The 22,136-nt window shown below is 36.4% G+C and overlaps 1 protein-coding gene across 4 annotated transcripts in view; it reads right to left on the bottom strand.

The window, feature by feature from the left end:
* The window catches only part of anchor (integral membrane protein GPR155 homolog anchor), a 116,550-nt gene that overhangs the window by 34,592 nt on the left and 59,822 nt on the right, over window positions 1-22,136 (bottom strand). The gene's annotated exons all lie outside the window — the stretch shown is intronic.

Genomic DNA, 22,136 nt, shown 5'->3' with positions numbered 1-22,136 from the left:
AGAGGATGAAATCAGAAATATTTGTACTATGAATATATCTTCTGTCCTGTTGCAACTTTGCAACTGTTAACCTCCAATCTGGCACCCTCCTTCGCAACGCAAAACCTAACTTTGTCACAAGCTAAGTAAAATCTCTGTTGCCTCGTTCGCATATTTCTCCTAAGGTCTACACTTTTCATGAACATGCCTTCTATATTAGTTGTATCTCATACTTGGTTATTTAGCTAAATGCGTGTGTATGTGTGAGTAACAATTTCTGCTCTTAGCTGATGAGTACATAAGTGTTTGTGAAATTATCTCTTTGCTTCAAGCTGCTGTTTATGTGTTTGGAATATTCTTCGTTGTCTTGTAGATACGTGTGGTTGCTTGCTATTTTGCTTTTGTGATTATTTACTAACATCATAGTGATGCTAATATTCGCCACAATATATATTTCTCCTAATTACACACAAAAGCGATTACGACAATGGTGCAGCACCACATCTTCAAAGCGTGGCTATTAAAACTGCACAAAAACAATTCGTTTAATCTGTTGCTATGAGAGCTTAATCACCACATTTGTTAAAAAATTACGTCCAGCGTTTAAATATTCGCTTTAAAGTGACTTAACTTTATTCTCAGCTCTAACTTATCCGCATTGGACAAAGCCATAGCGAAAGTATATCGGTCCTATAAGGGATTCCCGCTCGATATGAGCCGCTTTTTCGAATGATTAATTAAACCTAATTATATCACATGATGTAAGTCATCTTCCTTTTTATTTAAGAATTCATGAGCTTAACATTCAATATTCAATTATTATGTTTTCTAAGAGAAACTGAAAAGAAAGAGAGAAACATTTACTGGCATATTGCGATGGTACCATTTCGAAAACTGCCAACTTTAATAACATTACGAAATTGCCTGATGAAGATTACGTGGCGGTTTTCGGAATGGTACCATCGCAATATGCCAGTAAATGTCTCTTTATTTCTTTTCAGTTTCTCTTAGAAAACATAATAATTGAATATTGAATGTTAAGCTCATGAATTCTTTAAATAATAAGTATAAATTGAACACACCATTAAACAAATCTTCCTTTTATTTGACCACATTTTTGTATGGTCAGATATGTTGTTATTAAAACTTTTTCGACCATGCTTGATCGAAACCTAAAGATTGGACTTTAATTTATTATTTAAGGCATCAAACGTGCAACTCATGAATCGGAGTTCATGGCAAATAACACAGGTCAACAAAATAAGAGTTTTGGTTTGGTGCAGCTCTACTTGTAACCAAATTTGGTAGTACTCGGTACCCTGATAAAAACTGTATACTTCCTTTTATAATGCTACGTACAGTTTTCTAGATAGGTTCAAGAACCCCTGTTTAAGAGGTTAAGGCATGTATGGCCCCATAACTTTGTTTCTGTTTATTCTATCAACACAGTTTTGATGTCGTTGAAAAGTGTACATTTCGCCGCTTCTATCAGTATACAAGTTGTTAAAAGTCTTCATAAACGTCAGAGAAATTGCAAAAATAATGCGAAAAATTCAATTTTTTGTTAAATTTTTTCATTTTTAATCACGGTTTTCTCGAATAATTTGTCAACCAGTGCATATGTAAATTATTTTAAAACAATCTATTAATCCTGTTTTCAAAGACGCTTAACTTTTTATATCCGCGTAGATCTTCCTGGGATTTTCTACTTTAGTACATTTCTACTGTGAAAAAAAAAATTATATTTTATAAAAAATTTTCCCTTCCCCTTTATTTTTTAAATTTTCTGTAATTAGTACTTTCGGGAGCGCGGTTTCAAGTGTTAGCGCCTTTCTATAAATAAATAAAAAAAATTCAATATCATGTCTTCATCACGAGGTAGTTGTGTCAATGACCCAAATGTGTTTTGTTACATTTGTGGGGAATACACAGTCCAAAAATTCAGGAAAAGTATAACAGATTTTATAAAAAGTGCTTATTTTTGTACTTTAAATTGCAAGTTGTAGACAAAAACAAGCCGTGGATACCTCGAATAGTTTGCAAAATGTGCTGTGAACACTTGAGACAGTGGGTCAATGGTAGAAGAAGCCATATGAGATTCAGGGTGCCTATGCAATGGAGAGAACAAACAAATCACTTCGATGACTGTTCTGCTGTGTCGATTTGTGTGGTGTTAATGTTAAAAAAATGATATATCCAAACGTTCAATCCGCTAAGAGACCTTTACCACATTCAGAGGAAACACCTGTTCCAACATTTTATTCTACCCGTGAATCATCGAATAGTGAAGTATCTAGCGATAGTGATATCGAAGAAATAGCGTCTACTGAGCCAACAACTTTAACCCAAGTAGAATTAAACGACTAATAAGGGATCTTGAATTATCTAAGGAATCTGCAGAAGTGTTGGCTTCTAGATTAAAAGAAAAAAACTTGTTGGCTACAGGTACGAAAGTGACTCTCTACCGTACAAGAGAGAAAGACTTGCTGCCATTTTTTAATTCGGAAAATGATATAGTTTTTTGTTCAGATGTGCAAGGCCTCCTTCTCAAAATGGATCTTTCAGAATACCACCCAAATGAATGGCGTCTCTTCATAGACAGCTCTAAACGAAGCCTTAAGTGTGTTCTTTTACACAATGGCAACCAATATGGTTCAATTCCCATTGCTCATTCAACTAAATTAAAGGAAGAATATCAAAATATTGCACTTGTTTTAGACAAAATCAAGTATAACGAACATAATTGCAGTATTTGTGTAGATCTAAAGATGGTTAACTTTTTGTTAGGACAACAAAGTGGATTCACCAAATACCCATGTTTTTATTGCCTGTGGGATAGTCGTGCCAAGCACCAACACTGAACAGATAGGGGCTGGCCTGTACGTGAGATGTTGGAAATGGGAAAGCAGAATGTGATAAACCCACCTTTAGATACAAGAGATTCAATTATTTTGCCACCCTTACATTTTTAACTGGGTCTAATGAAAAATTTGTGAAGGCGTTAGATAAAAATGGACAATGTTTTCTTTACATAAAGAGAAAATTTCGTAGGCTAAGCATAGAAAAAATAAAAGCGGGTATTTTTTATGGCCCACAGATAAGAATGTTGATAAAAGATACTGATTTTTCAAATTCAATGACCAGTTTGGAACTGCTTGCGTGGAATTCGTTTTTTTGAAGTTACTAAGAACTTTCTGGGAAATCACAAGTCAAGTAGCTACCCCGATATTGTTAACAACATGCTAGAGAATTACAAAAACTTAGGATGTAACATGTCCAACAAAATCCATTATCTCCACAGCTACCTTGACCAGTTTCCGGAGAATCTTGGTTCCTATAGCGAAGAACAAGGCGAACGGTTTCACCAGGACCTAAAAACTATGGAAGAGAGATACCAAGGCCGATGGGATCAGCATATGATGGCTGACTACAGCTGGGGAATGCAACGTAATTGTCTTGCCTTACCTCATTCACGAAAATCACGTAAACGAAAGTTTTTATGTAAATAAAAAGTTAATAATAAAATAAATAACAAAAAACTTTTTTTTCACAGTAAAAATTTACTAAAATAGAATATATTAGGAAGAGCTACGCGGAAATAAAAAAGTTAAATGTCTTTGAAAACAGAATTAATAGGAGATTGTTTTAAAATAATTTACATATGCACTGGTTGGGCAAATTATTCGAGAAAACCGTGATTAAAAATGAAAAAATTTAACAAAAAAATTGAATTTTTCACATTATTTTTGCAATTTCTCTGACGTTTATGAAGACATATTAACAACTTGTATAGAAGCGGCGAAATGTACTCTTTTCAACGACATCAAAACTGTGTTGATAGAATAAACAGAAACAAAGTTAAGGGACCATATATGCCTTAACCTCTTAAAAAGGGGTTCTTGACCCCATCTAGAAAACTGTACGTAGCATTAAAAAAGTAAGTACATATACAGTTTTTATCAGGGTACCGAGTACTACCAAATTTGGTTACAAATTGAGCTGCACCGAAATCACTGTTGACTAGTGTAATAAAAAGTCCAAGCATAATTAAAGAGTCCTCTACTTTCCTGTAAGCTCTACTCTGCTTAGCCTTTAAATTGAATCCAGTTTGCTGGTTTAGCATTTTTGGCATTACTAGAGTTGCTTTAGTCAAATCTAACAGAGGCTTAAATGGTTCTACAGTATCTCAATATTAAAAATAATAGCAACAATTCTTCATTAAAATCTGACGTGAGCGCTAGAATAAAATGGAATAGTCGCTTAGAAGTAGTAATCAAAAGTCAATCGCCCGACTAGAAGCGGACACCTTTCGAATCAATCGCATATTTTACATTCCTAGCAGAAGCTGCCTTCGACTCTTACATATTTTAAATGGTCTGTCCTTGAAAAAATTTCAATACTTTCACTTCTTTAATAATTTATTTTTTGGCACAGTATATCCTGGCACATAAGTACTGAGCTGTAACCAATCGGCTTAGTTGTGCACAATCACGGGGGAGAGCGTACACTCTTTGCGTGTTTGATATTTTTAATTTTCGTCTTGGACTAGGTAGCACTTTTAACAGTAACAACAACAAATCGCCTGCAACAATGCCGAGAACACACTTTAGAGGAGGCCAAAATTCTATTAAACTCTAATAAGACAGATTTTTTCCCTATTCTTATCAGCAATCTGAAGCTTTTCTGGGCTTGCAGACATAATATCTTAAATAAGCGACAGGACGTACACTTAAAGATTGCAGGTAAGAGACCTCAGTTAAGAATCCATCCACTCTCCATATGTCTGCCAAACTGTGTTAGCATATTTCAAGCAGAGGTACTGGGAATAGAGAAGGCATGTTTCTTCCCCAGAAAGACAACTCGTGCTGTCCTCTAAGGCCACCGACAGCAGCAAGAAGCTGATACACAGTCCTTGGACATATTTGAGGCATTTAGTTACGGTTAGTAGTCCACCTACCTAAAAAACAAGAGACTTACACAAGAAGATAGGTAAGATCAATAAACAAACGTGGCCTGATCACAACCAAAATAAAACAAGCAGTCTACTTAGTATGTAACGACAAAAAGAGTATTTAGAACCACAGCCCAATTACGACACTCTATCCGAATGAATGGGAATCTTAAAGAATGGGAATCTATTTCAATGGCGACGTTGGCGCTGTACACGAGAAGGTTGCAAGGAAACGATCCCCCACTTCCACTGCAAAGCTTTAACCTTGACGAATATCAGGTACCGAACTGAAAACAGGTATATACCGATATGAGAACAGTTTCATAGAGGACATCAGCAGAGATATTGATCCAATAAAATAGTTTAAGTACATAACCGCAGAGGGTAAAACAGTTCAATAAATAATTGGTTTCAGGAAAAAATTAATGTTCTACTTGAGACAGGTCTCTCTGGGCGTGTTGCACAGCAACCAATCATCAAAAATATATATATTTATATTAGAATGGGTCGATTTATTAACCGATATCGCGCCATCAATTTTTCCATAGGATTTGGGCTCAGGAAAAAAAGTTCCACTACGCATACCTAAAAAAAATAATTTTCGAGCCTGCGAAATTTCATTTGTTTTACTTTTTTTTCGACTTTGATTTTTAAGGTTTTTTTCATGACCTACTAAAAAATTTGATTGTAAAATTTTCATATATACCCTGTCCGACCCAAAAATGTCCGCTAAACACGTTGGCGATAACGGTTTTTTGAAAAAAAAAATATTGTTTGGGTTTTGGGGAGTGTTTTGGTCGAAAAATTTACCCTTTCGCCATTTTTTTAAGGGTTTTTTCAGCATACATGCAAAAATGGTTTCCATGAAAACGAATGCGCTAAAAACGTTGGCGTAACAGTTTTTTGAAAAAAAAAAAATATATATTTTTTGGGACTTGTTTTTGGTATAAAAATCGATTTTTTCGATGAAATTTCGCAGGCTCGAAAATTATTTTTTTGGGTATGCGTAGTGGAACTTTTTTTCCTGAATCCAAATCCTATCGAAAAATCGATGGCGCGATATCAGTTAACTTTCGTCCATACAAATCCACCCACCCCAATGTATATACAAGGCGCGACAATCTCCGAAGAGATTTTAGGCAGTGCTTCTCTTCCAATTTGTGTCGTGCCCCTTTTTCCTGAAAATTAATGGAACGGGACCTACATGTTTTTCGCCGACTCCAAACGGCATCTGAAAAACTTGTTTCCAAACCAACTATTAGATAGAAAGCTTTTAGAAATGTTTACAAATAAAAGTCTTTTTGAAGCACCCTATATCAAAATGCATAACTAGTAATTTATAACAATTTAAGACCTACAGCAATCTATCTTTCAGTTCTAGCCAACATTTCACACTTCTATTTCATTAAATACCTTATTATATCATTCAGTCAAGCTTTCAACTTTAATGCAGGCCGCAAATTTGCACGCAAGCAAGAAGCTGGGTTAACACTTACATTCGTGTTTCAATAGCTGATTAAATAGTCTTAAAAGAGTTTTTGTTTTATTACTTGTTGAACGCACTTAAATATCGGAAGCTCAAGTATAAATAATAACAATACAAACACTTCGCACGAGCCAAAACGCAGAACGTTGCTATCGAGCACACGCCTTTTTAAGCTCCGCCCATTTTATCAACACTTTAATTGTATTGGAATTGACTTATATTCTCGCTTTAAATAAAAAAAAAAGGTGCTCTAATATTTACGCATTTATATTATGTAAAGTAAGTAGTATGTATATATGGGCAAGTTCACCACACTTTCAACTTTAGTTGTTTCTGAAAAACTTAGAAAAAATAATAACATCCATATATGTATACAATAAGTACTCGAGCATAACAAGGCCACGGCTTCTCGCCGAAATATTCAAACACAGTGGCGAAGACTTGGTAGAAAGTATGAATAACTCTTACGCAAAATCTTGTGACGAATATTAGCATCACTAAGCTGATACTAAGCAGCCACTCGTATGTACGTAAACAAATCAATCATTATTTATACACATACATACAAGGCAACGAAGAGATACTCACAAACACATGTAGTCATCAGACGAAGTTGGTTCTCACACATGCACACGCATATATGTATGTAGCTCAATTACCAAGCAGGAGATACAGCAGAAGGCGAAACGTCTAGACTTTAGTAGAAATATGCGAATGAAGCGACGGAGAGTATAAAAGCAGCGCAAGCTGAGTAATCAGTTTCGGTTTGATTTAAACACGCAATTAGTTGTGAAGTAAGAGTTATTGTGAAGTACTCTAAAATTAGTCTAATAAAGACCATTTTGCATTACAGAATATTGGAGTTATTTATTCGACAATTTAGCGATTCGAACGTTTACAGAAGGTTTCAAATAAGCGGAATTTCCCTAAATTCGCGCATGCCACGCGGCTCTGCCAAATTCACACGAAAGACCAAACCGCAGAATCAGCCTGTTTGGTATCGTGTATAAGGTTCGTTTTAGCATGTTGTGCTTCAACAAACTGATTGGAGCTGATTAGAGCCGTCTTGCTCTAATTCCATTGGCGAGCTCCAATGAAAATAGTTCCTTAATCGGAGCATAATTTTTGATTCGCATAGCATGGCCTAGCCAGCGTAGCCGCTGTGTTTTAATTCGCAGAACTATGTTGATGTCTGCGTTAAGCTCGTACAGCTCATCATCTAATGTTCTTTGGTACTCGCCGTCCCAACGCATAGGGATCCGTAAATCTTTCGAAGAACTTTTGTGTCGAACTATCCCATGTACGATGAGCGATTTGGAGAGCAGTATTTTCGATCGTCGACAGATGACTTTACTTTTCATAGCGTACTCGTCCAAAGTAGCATTTATTGGATGCGCTGACTCTTTGGTTTATGACAGCAAGTACTTCTTCTTGTCCTCATTCTCCACCAAAAACGCGTTTTCCGCTTGTTCTCCAGTTTCGAGTAAGCAGTAACCTTGGTCGATTTTTATGGATGCAAAAACGTTGGCGATAACAGTTTTTTGAAAAAAAAATATATATATATTTGTTGGGTTTTAGAGAGTGTTTTGGCCGAAAAATTTACCCTTTAGCCATTTTTTTTTTTTTTTTTGTCGCAGGCTCCAAAATTATATTTTTGGGTACGCGTAGTGGAACTGTTTTTCCTGAGCCAAAATCCTATCGAAAAATCGATGGCGCGATATCGGTTAATAAATCGACCCAGTCTGGTAAGCAGAAATTTTTGGTGAAATTTCTTTCCGCCTCTTCTTTTTTCCTTTTTGAAGAAGAGTCTCGCTTCCCTTTCCAACCTTCTATAGCATTCGCACACTCTTTTTGTTGCGTTCGCTTTTAACGTAGCCCTGCAGAAAGCGTCTTTTCTGGCGGTTGCAGCCCGGCATTCCTCATCGCATTGTATGCTGCTATGTCTGATTTTTAGTTCCCTATAAGGCTGAGCGAAATTTCACTTGGAAACACCACCAGCTCTACAAGAATTGGCGAAGACCTCTCCGAGCCATTCGAAATCAAAAGAGGCTTCAAACAGGGCTTTCTTGCGATTTTCTTAATATAATTCTTGATAAGAGATTCAAGCAGCAGAACTAAACCGTGATGGCAAAATCCATTAGCATACAAAAGCTGGCGTATGTTGATGATATTGATATCATTGGCCTTAAAAAACGCGCCGTAGGTAGGCAATTGAAAAGTAAAGACCTTTTTCGGCAAACAAAAATGGCACTTGTCATACCCGTCCTGCTATATGGTGCAGAAGCATGGACCATGACATCAGATGAAGCGGCTTCGAAAGAAATGTTTTTTCGAAAGTTGTCGAGGACAAGTACCGAAGAAGAATAAATTATGAGCTGTACGAGCTTTACGCAGCCAACAACATAGCCCAACGGCTACGCTGGCTAGGTCATGCTAAGCGAATGAATGATGCTGCTCCGGATAGGACGGTATTTTTATCGGAACCCGCCCAGGAAGCAGAGGAAGAGGGCTATCCTAGTCCGATAGAGGGACCAGGTGGAAAACGACTTAAATGGCATTAGTTAACCCAACGAAGAAGCGACTGGCGCGCCTTGTTGAACGGCCATAACCGTTTAAACAGTTAAGCGCCAATTAAGTAAGTAAGTGAGAATCTAGCTAACTCACAGCATTTCGGAGTTTAGCAAAACAATAGAATTGTAGGCGTTTTTTGGGACTGGTTTTTTGCAGTCAGTTTTAGTTTCAGGAATCTGGTATATTTTTTTACTAGTTTTGAGTTTTACTGCGTCGATGCGATTGTAAGCACGCGATTGCATGTTCTCAAAATTAGATGTATGCATTTAAATAAACATATGTATATATTTTACTATTTAAAATTTAACAAGTAAGGAGGGCTAAGTTCGGGTGTAACCGAACATTACATACTCAGCTGAGCGCATTGGAGACAAAATAAGGGAAAATCACCATGTAGAAAAATGAACCTAGGGTAACCCTGAAATGTGTTTGTATGACATGGGTTTCAAATGGAAAGTATTAAAGAGTATTTTAAAAGGGAGTGGGCCATAGTTCTATATGTGGACGCCATTTCTGTATATCGCCATAAAGGTGGACCAGGGGTGACTCTAGAATGTGTTTGTAAGATATGGGAATCAGATGAAAGGTGTTAATGAGTATTTTAAAAGGGAGTGGGCTTTAGTTCTATATGTGGACGCCTTTTCGAGATATCGCCATATTCCTGCCAAGATTGCAAGGGCTTTCGATTTCGCCCTGCAGAACTTTGTCATTTTCTCCTACTTAATATGGTAGGTGTCACACCCATTTTACAAAGTTTTTTCTAAAGTTATATTTTGCGTCAATAAACCAATCCAATTGCCATGTTTCATCCGTTTTTTCATATTTGGTATATAATGATGGCATTTATTTTACTTTTCGTAATTTTCGATGTCGGCCGTTTTTTATACCAAATAAAGTGAGTTCAGATAAGTACGTGAACTAAGTTTAATATAGATATATCGATTTTTGCTCAAGTTATCGTGTTAACGGCCGTATGGAAGAACAGACGGTCGACTGTGTATAAAAACTCGGCGTGGCTTCAACCGATTTCGCCCATTTTCACAGAAAACAGTTATCGTCCTAGAATCTATTCCCGTACTAAATTTCTACAAATTCATCATTAAAATAATTCTAGACAAATTAAATGAAAAAGGACGGAGCCACGCCCATTTTGAAATTTTCTTTTAATTCTGTATTTTGTTGCACCATATCATTACTTGAGTTGAATTTTGACATAATTTACTTATATACTGTAAAGATATTCAATTTTTTCTTAAAATTTGACTTTAAAAAATTTTTTTTAAGTGGCCGTGTTCGTCATCCGATTTTCCTAATTTTTATTCAGCACTCATGTAGTAATAGGAGTAACGTTCCTGCCAAATTTCATAATGATATCTTCAACGACTGCCAAATTACAGCTTGCAAAACTTTTAAATTACCTTCGTTTAGAGGTGGGCGGTGCCACGCCAACCCAACTACCAAGTTGCATCGCTTTAGCCGTCTATGGTAATGAATTATCGCACTTTTTCGGTTTTTCGAAATTTTCGATATCGAAAAAGTGGGCGTGGTTAAGTCCGATTTCATTCATTTTAAATAGCGATCCGAGATGAGTGCCCAGGAACCTACATACCAAATTTCATCACGATACCTCAAAATTTACTCAAGTTATAGTGTTTACGGACGGACGGACGGACGGACATGGCTAAATGAATTTCTTTTTTCGCCCAGATCATTTTGATATATAGAAGTCGTATATCTATCTCGATTAGTTGTTGCCGTTGAGGATTACCGTTATGCGAACAAAATTAATATACTCTGTAAGCTCTGCTCAGCTGAGTATAAAAATAAGTATAAAGAAAAAGACAGCACAATTTGTTTAGTTTGCACTACCTGTCCATAGCCCACACATTCAATAAAAATGAACTATAAGACAACAAGTTTCTTGACCTCAAGAATCGCTTCATTAATCAACATAAACAAATGCAAAATTTATTTTCGTTTTCGTTGCAGTTTAACAGTAAATATAGCAAGCACGTGGCAACAAATATACACATCTTTCCGTACAGCTCCGAGCAATGAAGAAATAGTGTTGTCGTAAAAAGATTATATGTGACTCGGTCCATGAAAAGGTGGCTTATGACTCAAAAAAAAAATTGCAAGAAACAGCTGTAAACAGCTGTTTTTTTTTGAGTCATAAGGATATATATAATACTTCTATATCAATACCTTCCTATCTTCCTAATGTGCAAATTTTCTGTCAATCATTATTTGCTAAAACTGTGCAAATGAATGTTCTGCGCATGCGCGGGCTTTGTCAGTGTTAGTGAATTGTAGTAGCGTGTGTAAAAAAAGTATTAAAGGGGTAACAACGGGTCACTATCCTCTTTACCCAACTTCTGCATACTAATTGTTATAAAATCTCAGTTTAGTCGATTAAACAACGAAAAGGCCAACAAATACAATACAAGGCTTGATGAATTTATTATTTAAACATGGGGTGCAACCATACAAAGTACATTATTTATATAAATAGTAAAAAAAAAAGGCGAAGATTTCATATTTTTGAAATGAAAAACATTCAAATATACATGTATAAAAATATACTTATACATTAGGGAGGGTCGATTTAAAAATCGCTCATTGCTCTGTGAAAATCGTATTCTAGGGATCAAAATAAGAAACTTTGCCGAAGGAACCATTCCTCTAAAACGAATTCCCCCCTTTGGGTCGAACTTTTGGGTAGGGGCAATTTCAATTCTACCTGCTGTGTCTTGTGGTGGCTTAAAAAAAACAAACACAAGCAATTTTACGATCTGAAATTATGTCACAGTGATACCTTCATTTTTTAAAACGGTTGAATAAAAAACCCACACAACTATGTTTACATGCAAATGCATCACAGTGATGCCTTGGTTTTAAAAGGGGGTTGTAAAAACGCTAATTTCTAATAATTATTTTTAATTTCTTTTCTATTACTAAGTTAAATTCATTTTTTCATTTACATATGTTCTGACTAAGTAAATTTCTAAAGAGAAAAATAAACTCCAAAAAGAAAAAACATAGGCATTTCAAAGTGGGATTTTTCAAAATTTGCCCCTACGACCCAAAGGGGGGGGGGGGGGGGCATCAGAATTCGTTTTAGAGGTATGGTTCCTTCGGCAAAGTTTCTTATTTTGATCCCTAGAATATGATTTTCACGGAGCAATGGGCGATTTTTTTGCCTCCCCACAAATCGACCCGGCCTATTATACATGCATCCATGACGAAATGGTACAGGGTGGCAGCATGGAACAGTTGATTATAAACTTTTTTTATTTGATTTGATACATAAACTTCCGGCGCAGTACAATTTTGACATTTGTCCATCAAATTTACAAAAACAAAGTACATGGGATTTTTATTTATGTTTGTAGGTATGTCACCAAGCTGCCACCTTGTATCGCTCCGCTATGCATACATCCCAACAAGCATTTCTTTGACATTTTTATACTCAGTTGAGCAGAGCTCACAGAGTATATTAAGTTTGATTGGATAACGGTTGGTTGTACATATATAAAGGAATCGAGATAGATATAGACTTCCATATATCAAAATAATCAGGATCGAAAAAAAATTTGATTGAGCCATGTCCGTCCGTCCGTCCGTTAACACGATAACTTGAGTAAGTTTTGAGGTATCTTGATGAAATTTGGTATGTAGGTTCCTGAGCACTCACCTCAGATCGCTATTTAAAATGAACGATATCGGACTATAACCACGCCCACTTTTTCGATATCGAAAATTTCGAAAAACCGAAAAAGTGTGATAATTCATTACAAAAGACAGCTAAAGCGACGAAACTTGGTAGGTGAGTTGAACTTATGACGCAGAATAGAAAATTAGTAAAATGTTGGACAATGGGCGTGGCACCGCCCACTTTTAAAAGAAGGTAATTTAAAACTTTTGCAAGCTGTAATTTGGCAGTCGTTGGAGATATCATGATGAAATTTGGCAGAAACGTTACTCCTATTACTATATGTACGCTTAATAAAAATAAGCAAAATCGGAGAAGGACCACGCCCACTTTTAAAAAAAAATTTTTAAAGTAAAATTTTAACAAAAAATTTAATATCTTTACAGTATATAAGTAAATTATGTCAACATTCAACTCCAGTAATGATATGGTGCAACAAAATACAAAAATAAAAGAAAATTTCAAAATGGGCGTGGCTCCGCCCTTTTTCATTTAATTTGTCTAGGATACTTTTAACGCCATAAGTCGAACAAAAATTAACCAATCCTTTTGAAATTTGGTAGTGGCATATATTTTATGACGTTAACTGTTTTCTGTGAAAAAGGGCGAAATCGGTTGATGCCACTCCCAGTTTTTATACACAGTCGTCCGTCTGTCCTTCCGCATGGCCTTTAACACGATAAATTGAGCAAAAATCGACATATCTTTAATGAACTTAGTTCACGTGCTTACTTGAACTCACTTTATCTTGGTATGAAAAATGAACGAAATCCGACTATGACCCCGCCCACTTTTTCGATATCGAAAATTACGAAAAATGAAAAAATGCCATAATTCTATACCAAATACGAAAAAAGGGATGAAACATGGTAAGGTAATTGGATTGCTTTATTGACGCGAAATATAACTTTAGAAAAAAACTTTATAAAATGGTTGTGACACCTACCATATTCAGTAGAAGAAAATGAAAAGTTCTGCAGGGCGAAATAAAAAACCCTTAAAATCTTGGTAGGTATTACATATATAAATAAATTAGCGGTATCCAACAGATGATCTTCTGGGTCACCCTGGCCCACATTTTGGTCGATATATGGAAAACGCCTTCACACCACTCCCTTTTAAAACTCTCATTAATACCTTTAATTTGATACCCATATCGTACAAACTCATTCTAGAGTCACCCCTGGTCCACCTTTATGGCGATATCTCGAAAAGGCGAACACCTATAGAACGAAGGCCTACTCCCTTTTAAAAATACTCATTAACACCTTTCATTTGATACCCATATCGTACAAACAAAGCCTAGAGTCACCCCTGGTCCACCTTTATGGCGATATCTCGAAAAGGCGTCCACCTATAGAACTAAGCCCCACGCCCTTTTAAAATACTCATTAACACCTTTCATTTGATACCCATATCGTACAAACATATTCTAAAGTCACCCCTGGTCCACCTTTATGGCGATATCTGGAAAAGGCGAACACCTATAGAACGAAGGCCCACTCCCTTTTAAAAATACTCATTAACACCTTTCATTTGATACCCATATCGTACAAACAAAGTCTAGAGTAACCCCTGGTCCACCTTTATTGCGATACCTCGAAAAGGCGTCCACCTATAGAACTAAGGCCTACTCCGTTTTAAAATACTCATTAACTCCTTTCGTTTGATACCCATATTACACGAACGAATTCTAGAGTCACCCCTGGCCCACCTTTATGGCGATATCTCGAAACGCCGTCCCTTTTAAAATACCTCATTAACACCTTTCTTTTGATACCCATATTGTACAAACAAATTCTAGGGTCACCCCTGCTCCACCTTTATGGCGATATCTCGAAACGGCGTCCACCTATGGAACTACGGATTACTCCCTTTTAAAATACTCATTAACACCTTTCTTTTGATACCCATATTGTACAAACAAATTCTGGTCCACCTTTATGGCGATATCTCGAAAATGCGACCACCTATACAACAACCACCACTCCCTTTTAAAACCCTCATTAATACTTTTAATTTGATACCCATATCGTACAATCATATTCTATAGTCACCCCTGGTCCACCTTTATGGCGATATTTCGAAACGGCGTCCACCTATGGAACTAAGGATTACTCCCTTTTAAAATATTCATTAACACCTTTCTTTTGATACCCATATTGTACAAACAAATTCTAGGGTCACCCCTGTTCCACCTTTATGGCGATATCTCGAAACGGCGTCCACCTATGGAACTAAGGATTACTTCCTTTTAAATACTCATTAACACCTTTCATTTGATACCCATATCGTACAAACGCATTCTAGAGTCACCCCTGGTCCACCTTTATGGCGATATATCGAAACGGCGTCCACCTATGGAACTAAGGATTACTCCCTTTTAAATACTCATTAACACCTTTCTTTTGATACCCATATTGTACAAATTCTAGGGTCACCCCTGGTCCACCTTTATGGCGATATCTCGAAAGGGCGTCCACCTATGGAACTAAGGATTACTCCCTTTTAAATACTCATTAACACCTTTCATTTGATACCCATATCGTACAAACGCATTCTAGAGTCACCCCTGGTCCACTTTTATGGCGATATCTCGAAAAGGCGACCACCTATACAACAACCACCACTCCATTTTAAAACCCTCATTAATACCATTAATTTGATACCCATATCGTACAAACACATTCTAGAGTCACCCCTGGTCCACCTTTATGGCGATATTTCGAAACGGCATCCACCTATAGAACTAAGGCCCACTCCCTTTTAAAATACTCATTAACACCATTCGTTTGATGCCCATATTGTACAAACAAATTCTAGGGTCAGCCCTGGTCCACCTTTGTGGCGATATCTCGAAACGGCATCCACCTATAGAACTAAGGCCCACTCCCTTTTAAAATACTCATTAACACCTTTCATTTGATATCCATATCGTACAAACGCATTCTAGAGTCAACCCTGATCCACCTTTATGGCTATATCCCTAAATGGCGTCCACCTATAGAACTATGGCCCACTACCTCATAAAATACTCTTTAATGCCTTTCATTTGATACACATTCCAGGGTTTCTCTCGGTTCATTTTCCTACATGGTTATTTTCCCTTATGTTGTCACCATAGCTCTCAACTGAGTATGTAATGTTCGGTTACACCCGAACTTAACCTTCCTTACTTGTTGATATTAAATTTACTTGTAACAGCTGAAAATCTTACGACCGCTAACTAGATTTGTTTTCAATTTATGCCATTCGTGGCGCCTACGTATATTTTGTAACTGCTAATTCTGTGCATGAGAAATTCGTAGTTGCCAGTTGGCATTATTTGCTTTTTTGTCGCTTTTTGGTCACTAAGGGCTCATTTACATACTGCAACGAATTTACTGCAATTCCTCTTATTTGCAACCTTCTACTAACGTTCGAATCACTAAACTGTTGAATAAATAACTCCACTATTCAATAATGCAAAATGGCCTTTATTCAAGTCTTCACAATAACACTACTACTTCTCGACAGATAGCGTGCTTAAATCAAACTCAATCTGATTGCTCAGCTTGAGCTCTTTTATACTTTGTGCTGTGTCGCTCGCATACTTCTAGGCGTTTCTATTTCTAGAATCTACTACTTATTTATCAGCTATAAACTTATCAGCTATAACTACAGATGCACGCCTATAGCCTATCATATGAGCGTGTATATGTGAGTGATACTTTCACAAATTATTGCCTACTTTTGGGAGTATCTCAGATATATGCATGTGTTTGTGCGTTGCTCTCAGCTGCTTGTATGGACATATGGGTAGATATAATGATTGATTTGTTGATGTACATACAAGTCACTCCTTAGTATCGGCTTAGAGATGTGAGTATCACTTAGTGTTACTAATATTCGTCACAATACGTGTACTCGTATCCGCGCACTCAGCACAAATCGGTTATGCTAGTCTGCGGAGTTCTTAAAACAATAACAATTTTATAATAATAATGGAAAACAAAAGCTTAACTTTCCATTGGGAAAACGAAATAGCCCAATGTACAATATTGATAGAAGCAAGGCGGCTTGTTGAAATATACATATATTTAAGCCCCTATTTTACAAAAATTTAACGACAGCCTTGAGATTTTGTCTCCTTTTCTCGTTGTATATCTGTACTGTAATGTTTGACAGGCTGCACAGTTCAGTAGTAGTGATATAGAAGAATTACATATATGGTCATAAGCCACCTTTTCATAGACCGGGTCACATATATTGTGGCGGATATTAGCAGTTTCGACACGTTACGTAAATAAATAGTTTACAACCATAACCGCAATGTAAGCAAAAGAAGACAGAAAATAGCTACGCACATATGAACACTGCAGCTAAGAGCGTAGAGAACATTAAAAAAATAAACACAGTAACAAAGAGCGCAGATGATATTACTAACACCTATACGTAAAAGACAAGGGCGAGTATGAGATGCAGCATGCGAGAGATGTAAATAAGTACCAAATCGAGGTATATCGAAAGTTCTGCGTGGTCATATTAAATTGTTCCCTAGATTGACGGTCTAGAAGCTAAAGGTGCTAGCTCCGGAGCGTGATAGCACAAAACTATCAACAATGTTAGCACTCCCCACAAAACTTGGAGCAGTGTCTCTAGCACAGGCACATTTGGGTAAATTCGATTGACATGGATTACTTCGCTATTTCGTATATTGAACGTGTTAATCGTCGCTGAACAAGCGGAGGAGCAACTTCGGAGTAGACATTTTGTTTCTACACGCGTTTCAAAATAACGCAAACAAAAGTTCAAGCGCGTAATATTAAGCTTTAAAATGTTAGTATTATATTTTTTTTAATTATTTGGTACTCTCATACAGTAAAATAACGTTTTTAAAGCATATTTTCGAAATATTTTTTGAATGCTAGCAAACATTGCGCACATTCGTCTTGCTTCATTGCTCGTTAATCAACGACTATACCACTATCACTACGATCATAGTACTTGCAGGATTTGTTTATAAATTTAACTTTATAATATTATACTTTATTACTTTTAACAAGTAAGGAAGGTTAAGTTCGGGTGTAACCGAACATTACATACTCAGTTGAGAGCTATGGTGGCAACATAAGGGAAAATAACAATGTAGGAAAATGAACCGAGGGTAACCCTGGAATGTGTTTGTATGACATGTGTATCAAATGAAAGGCATTAAAGATTATTTTATGAGGGAGTGGGCCATAGTTCTATAGGTGGACGCCATTTAGGGATATAGCCATAAAGGTGGATCAGGGTTGACTCTAGAATGCGTTTGTACGTTATGGATATCAAATGAAAGGTGCTAATGAGTATTTTAAAAGGGAGTAATCCTTAGTTCCATAGGTGGACGCCGTTTCGAGATATCGCCACAAAGGTGGACCAGGGGTGACCCTAGAATTTGTTTGTACAATATGGGTATCAAACGAAAGGTGTTAATGAGTATTTTAAAAGGGAGTGGGCCTTAGTTCTATAGGTGGACGCCGTTTCGAAATATCGCCATAAAGGTGGACCAGTGGTGACTCTAGAATGTGTTTGTACGATATGGGTATCAAATTAAAGGTATTAATGAGGGTTTTGAAAGGGAGTGGTGGTTGTTGTACAGGTGGACGCCATTTCGAGATATCGCCATAAAGGTGAACCAGGGGTGACCCTAGAATTTGTTTGTACAATATGGGTATCAAAAGAAGGGTGTTAATGAGTATTTTAAAAGTGAGTAATCCTTAGTTCCATAGGCGGACGCCGTTTCGAGATATCGCCATAAAGGTGGACCAGGCGTGACCCTAGAATTTGTTTGTACAATATGGACATCAAACGAAAGGTGTTAATGAGTATTTTAAAAGGAAGTTAGCCTTAGTTCTATAGGTGGACGCCGTTTCGAAATATCGCCATAAAGGTGGACCAGGGGTGACTCTAGAATGTGTTTGTACGATATGGGTATCAAATTAAAGGTATTAATGAGAGTTTTAAAAGGGAGTGGTGGTTGAGTATCAAAATAAAGGTGTTAATGAGTATTTTAAAAGGGAGTAATCCTTAGTTCCCTATGTGGACGCCGTTTCGAGATATCGCCATAAAGGTGGGCCAGGGGTGACTCTAGAATTCGTTTGTGCAATATGGGTATCAAACGAAAGGAGTTAATGAGTATTTTAAAAGGGAGTGCGCCTTAGTTCTATAGGTGGACGCCTTTTCGAGGTATCGTAATAAAGGTGGACCAGGGGGACTCTAGACTTTGTTTGTACGATATGGGTATCAAATGAAAGGTGCTAATGAGTATTTTTAAAAGGGAGTGAGCCTTCGTTCTATAGGTGTTCGCCTTTTCGAGATATCGCCATAAAGGTGGACCAGGGGTGACTTTAGAATATGTTTGTACGATATGGGTATCAAATAAAAAGTGTTAATGAGTATTTTAAAAGAGCGTGGGGCTTAGTTCTATAGGTGGACGCCTTTGCGAGATATCGCCATAAAGGTGGACCAGGGGTGACTCTAGAATGAGTTTGTACGATATAGGTATCAAATTAAAGGTATTAATGAGAGTTTTAAAAGGGAGTGGTGTGAAGGCGTTTTCCAGATATCGACCAAAATGTAGACCAGGGTGACCCAGAACAACATCTGTTGGATACCGCTAATTTATTTATATATGTAATACCTGCCAAGATTTTAAGGGTTTTTTATTTCGCCCTGCAGAACTTTTTCATTTTCTTCTACTTAATATGGTAGGTGTCACAACCATTTTATAAAGTTTTTTCTTAAGTTATATTTCGCGTCAATAAAACAATCCAATTACCTTACCATGTTTCATCCCTTTTTTCGTATTTGGTATAGAATTATGGCATTTTTTTCTTTTTTCGTAATTTTCGATATCGAAAAAGTGGGCGTGGTCATAGTCGGATTTCGTTCATTTTTCATACCAAGATAAAGTGAGTTCAAGTAAGCACGTGAACTAAGTTCATTAAAGATATGTCAATTTTTGCTCAAGTTATCGTGTTAACGGCCATGCGGAAGGATAGACGGACGACTGTGTATAAAAACTGGGCGTGGCATCAACCGATTTCGCGCATTTTCACAGAAAACAGTTATCGTCATAAAATCTATGCCCCTACCAAATTTCAAAAGGATTGGTTAATTTTTGTTCGACTTATGGCGTTAAAAGTATCCTAGACAAATTAAATGAAAAAGGGCGGAGCCACGCCCATTTTGAAATTTTCTTTTATTTTTGTATTTTGTTGCACCATATCATTACTGGAGTTGAATGTTGACATAATTTACTTATATACTGTAAAGATATTAAATTTTTTGTAAAAATTTTACTTTAAAAAAAATTTTTTTTTAAAAGTGGGCGTGATCCTTCTCCGATTTTACTAATTTTTATTAAGCGTACATATAGTAATAGGAGTAACGTTCCTGCCAAATTTCATCATGATATCTTCAACGACTGCCAAATTACAGCTTGCAAAACTTTTAAATTACCTTCTTTTAAAAGTGGGTGGTGCCACGCCCATTGTCCAAAATTTTACTCATCTACCAAGTTTCGTCGCTTTAGCTGTCTTTTGTAATGAATTATCGCACTTTTTCGGTTTTTCGAAATTTTCGATATCGAAAAAGTGGGCGTGGTTATAGTCCGATATCGTTCATTTTAAATAGCGATCTGAGATGAGTCCTCAGGAACCTACATACCAAATTTCATCAAGATACCTCCAAATTTACTCAAGTTATCGTGTTAACGGACGGACGGACGGACGGACGGACATGGCTCAATCAAATTTTTTTTCGATCCTGATTATTTTGATATATGGAAGTCTATATCTATCTCGATTCCTTTATATATGTACAACCAACCGTTATCCAATCAAACTTAATATACTCTGTGAGCTCTGCTCAACTGAGTATAAAAATGTATTCATGTTATTTAATTTTCAATTTTTAATTTTGTTATTTCAAAAAGTTTCATTACATTAAAAATTCTTTTAATGTTAAAACCTACATTTTAAATATTTTAACAATAAAATATTTTTATAATAAAACTAGAAGTAAATTCTATTAAGACTAATATTGGATATACAATACTCTTACTGCTGGGCAATTTTCACACATGTGATAATTTTCCAGTGGTATATCATATCGCAGACCTATATCAAAACAGCGATCAACTACAAAAATGGCAAAGTTCAGAAAACGCTAAAAACTGTCTGCCTCTCCTATATCCGCCAATGCAATTTTTATTTTTTACTAAGTCTAAGTTTATTTTTGAGTATACAGTTTGGTAGGTATCAAATTGGCTAGCTCGGAGGTACCCATAACTTCTAAATTTTACATTTTTCAGTAAGCTCCCCAATGATATAGGTGTGCGATATGTATGTTCCATCGCCATCGGTTGGGATATCCGGTTTAAAGTTGGTAAGCATTCATTTACGTGTGATTTTGTAACAGAGTCGTAAGATCACATTAAATCGCTTTAAAGAAATCACGTTGACTCACCGACTGTGGCGACACACGGACTCAATTACAGTTTCTAGTCCCAAGAACAAAAATAGCTGCGACATAAACCAATGAGGCTGAAATTTGTGCTCAAGCTAATACTTCCTTTTCATTAAGCTAAAATGAAATTAGGTAATTCTATACGACAGCTCTTAATACACGTCCAAAAACATCGAGAGATGTGTCAAAAGACGTGGTTTGCACCCAAGATCGCGAATGTGGTCAAATTTGACCTGGGGCAAACCAAGCATAAGTAACGGTAGATATTGCAGTCAACTGTTTATAGGAGCTGTGAATCTTGTGCTGCAACGAAAGTTGTAATTGCGATCATTGGTAAGCGTGATTGTGAACTTCGATTTAGATCACTTTAGTCCAGTCAATCAAATCCTGCGCTATTTTGCATTGGGAAGAAAAGTCCCCACCCATAACTTAAGTACTTTCCAGACAACTTGCTGTCATCCGCAGGATTTTCCATAATTGCTCCTATCAAAAAACATTTAATACATTATGTGTTCTTAAATTATATATAGAAATACATTATATTTACAGTGGTGGTCAAATCATATGCAACTTACATGTGTACATGTTTTATCATTAAAATTTACAGAATGGTGGTTTAATGGGATATTACATTAGTTTCAAATGTAATTTTTTATTTTACGTTTTCGAACGGAAAGTATTTGTTCCCTTAAAGGAGATAGACTCCTTATATCAACTAGACTTTTATATCAACCCCAAAGCAGCATGGACAACACAAATGCAACTTTTCAAAATAGTTTAAGTAACACTGCCATAACGGTATTTTATTTGTTGCTTTTGCTTTAACTGTCACTCAAAACAGCTTGTATACTGCGTATAATATAATATCAATCGTTATTGCAAATAAATAATTGTGTTTATTTAAATAAAGTTTCGCGGTTTTGATAATGGCAAGAGACAAATTT

Source organism: Eurosta solidaginis, chromosome 5, assembly GCF_040869045.1.
Source record: "Eurosta solidaginis isolate ZX-2024a chromosome 5, ASM4086904v1, whole genome shotgun sequence".
Classification (NCBI taxonomy): Eukaryota; Metazoa; Arthropoda; class Insecta; order Diptera; family Tephritidae; genus Eurosta; species Eurosta solidaginis.
The sequence above is the reverse complement of the archived record's forward strand: the minus strand, read 5'-3'. Positions and strand labels throughout refer to the sequence as shown.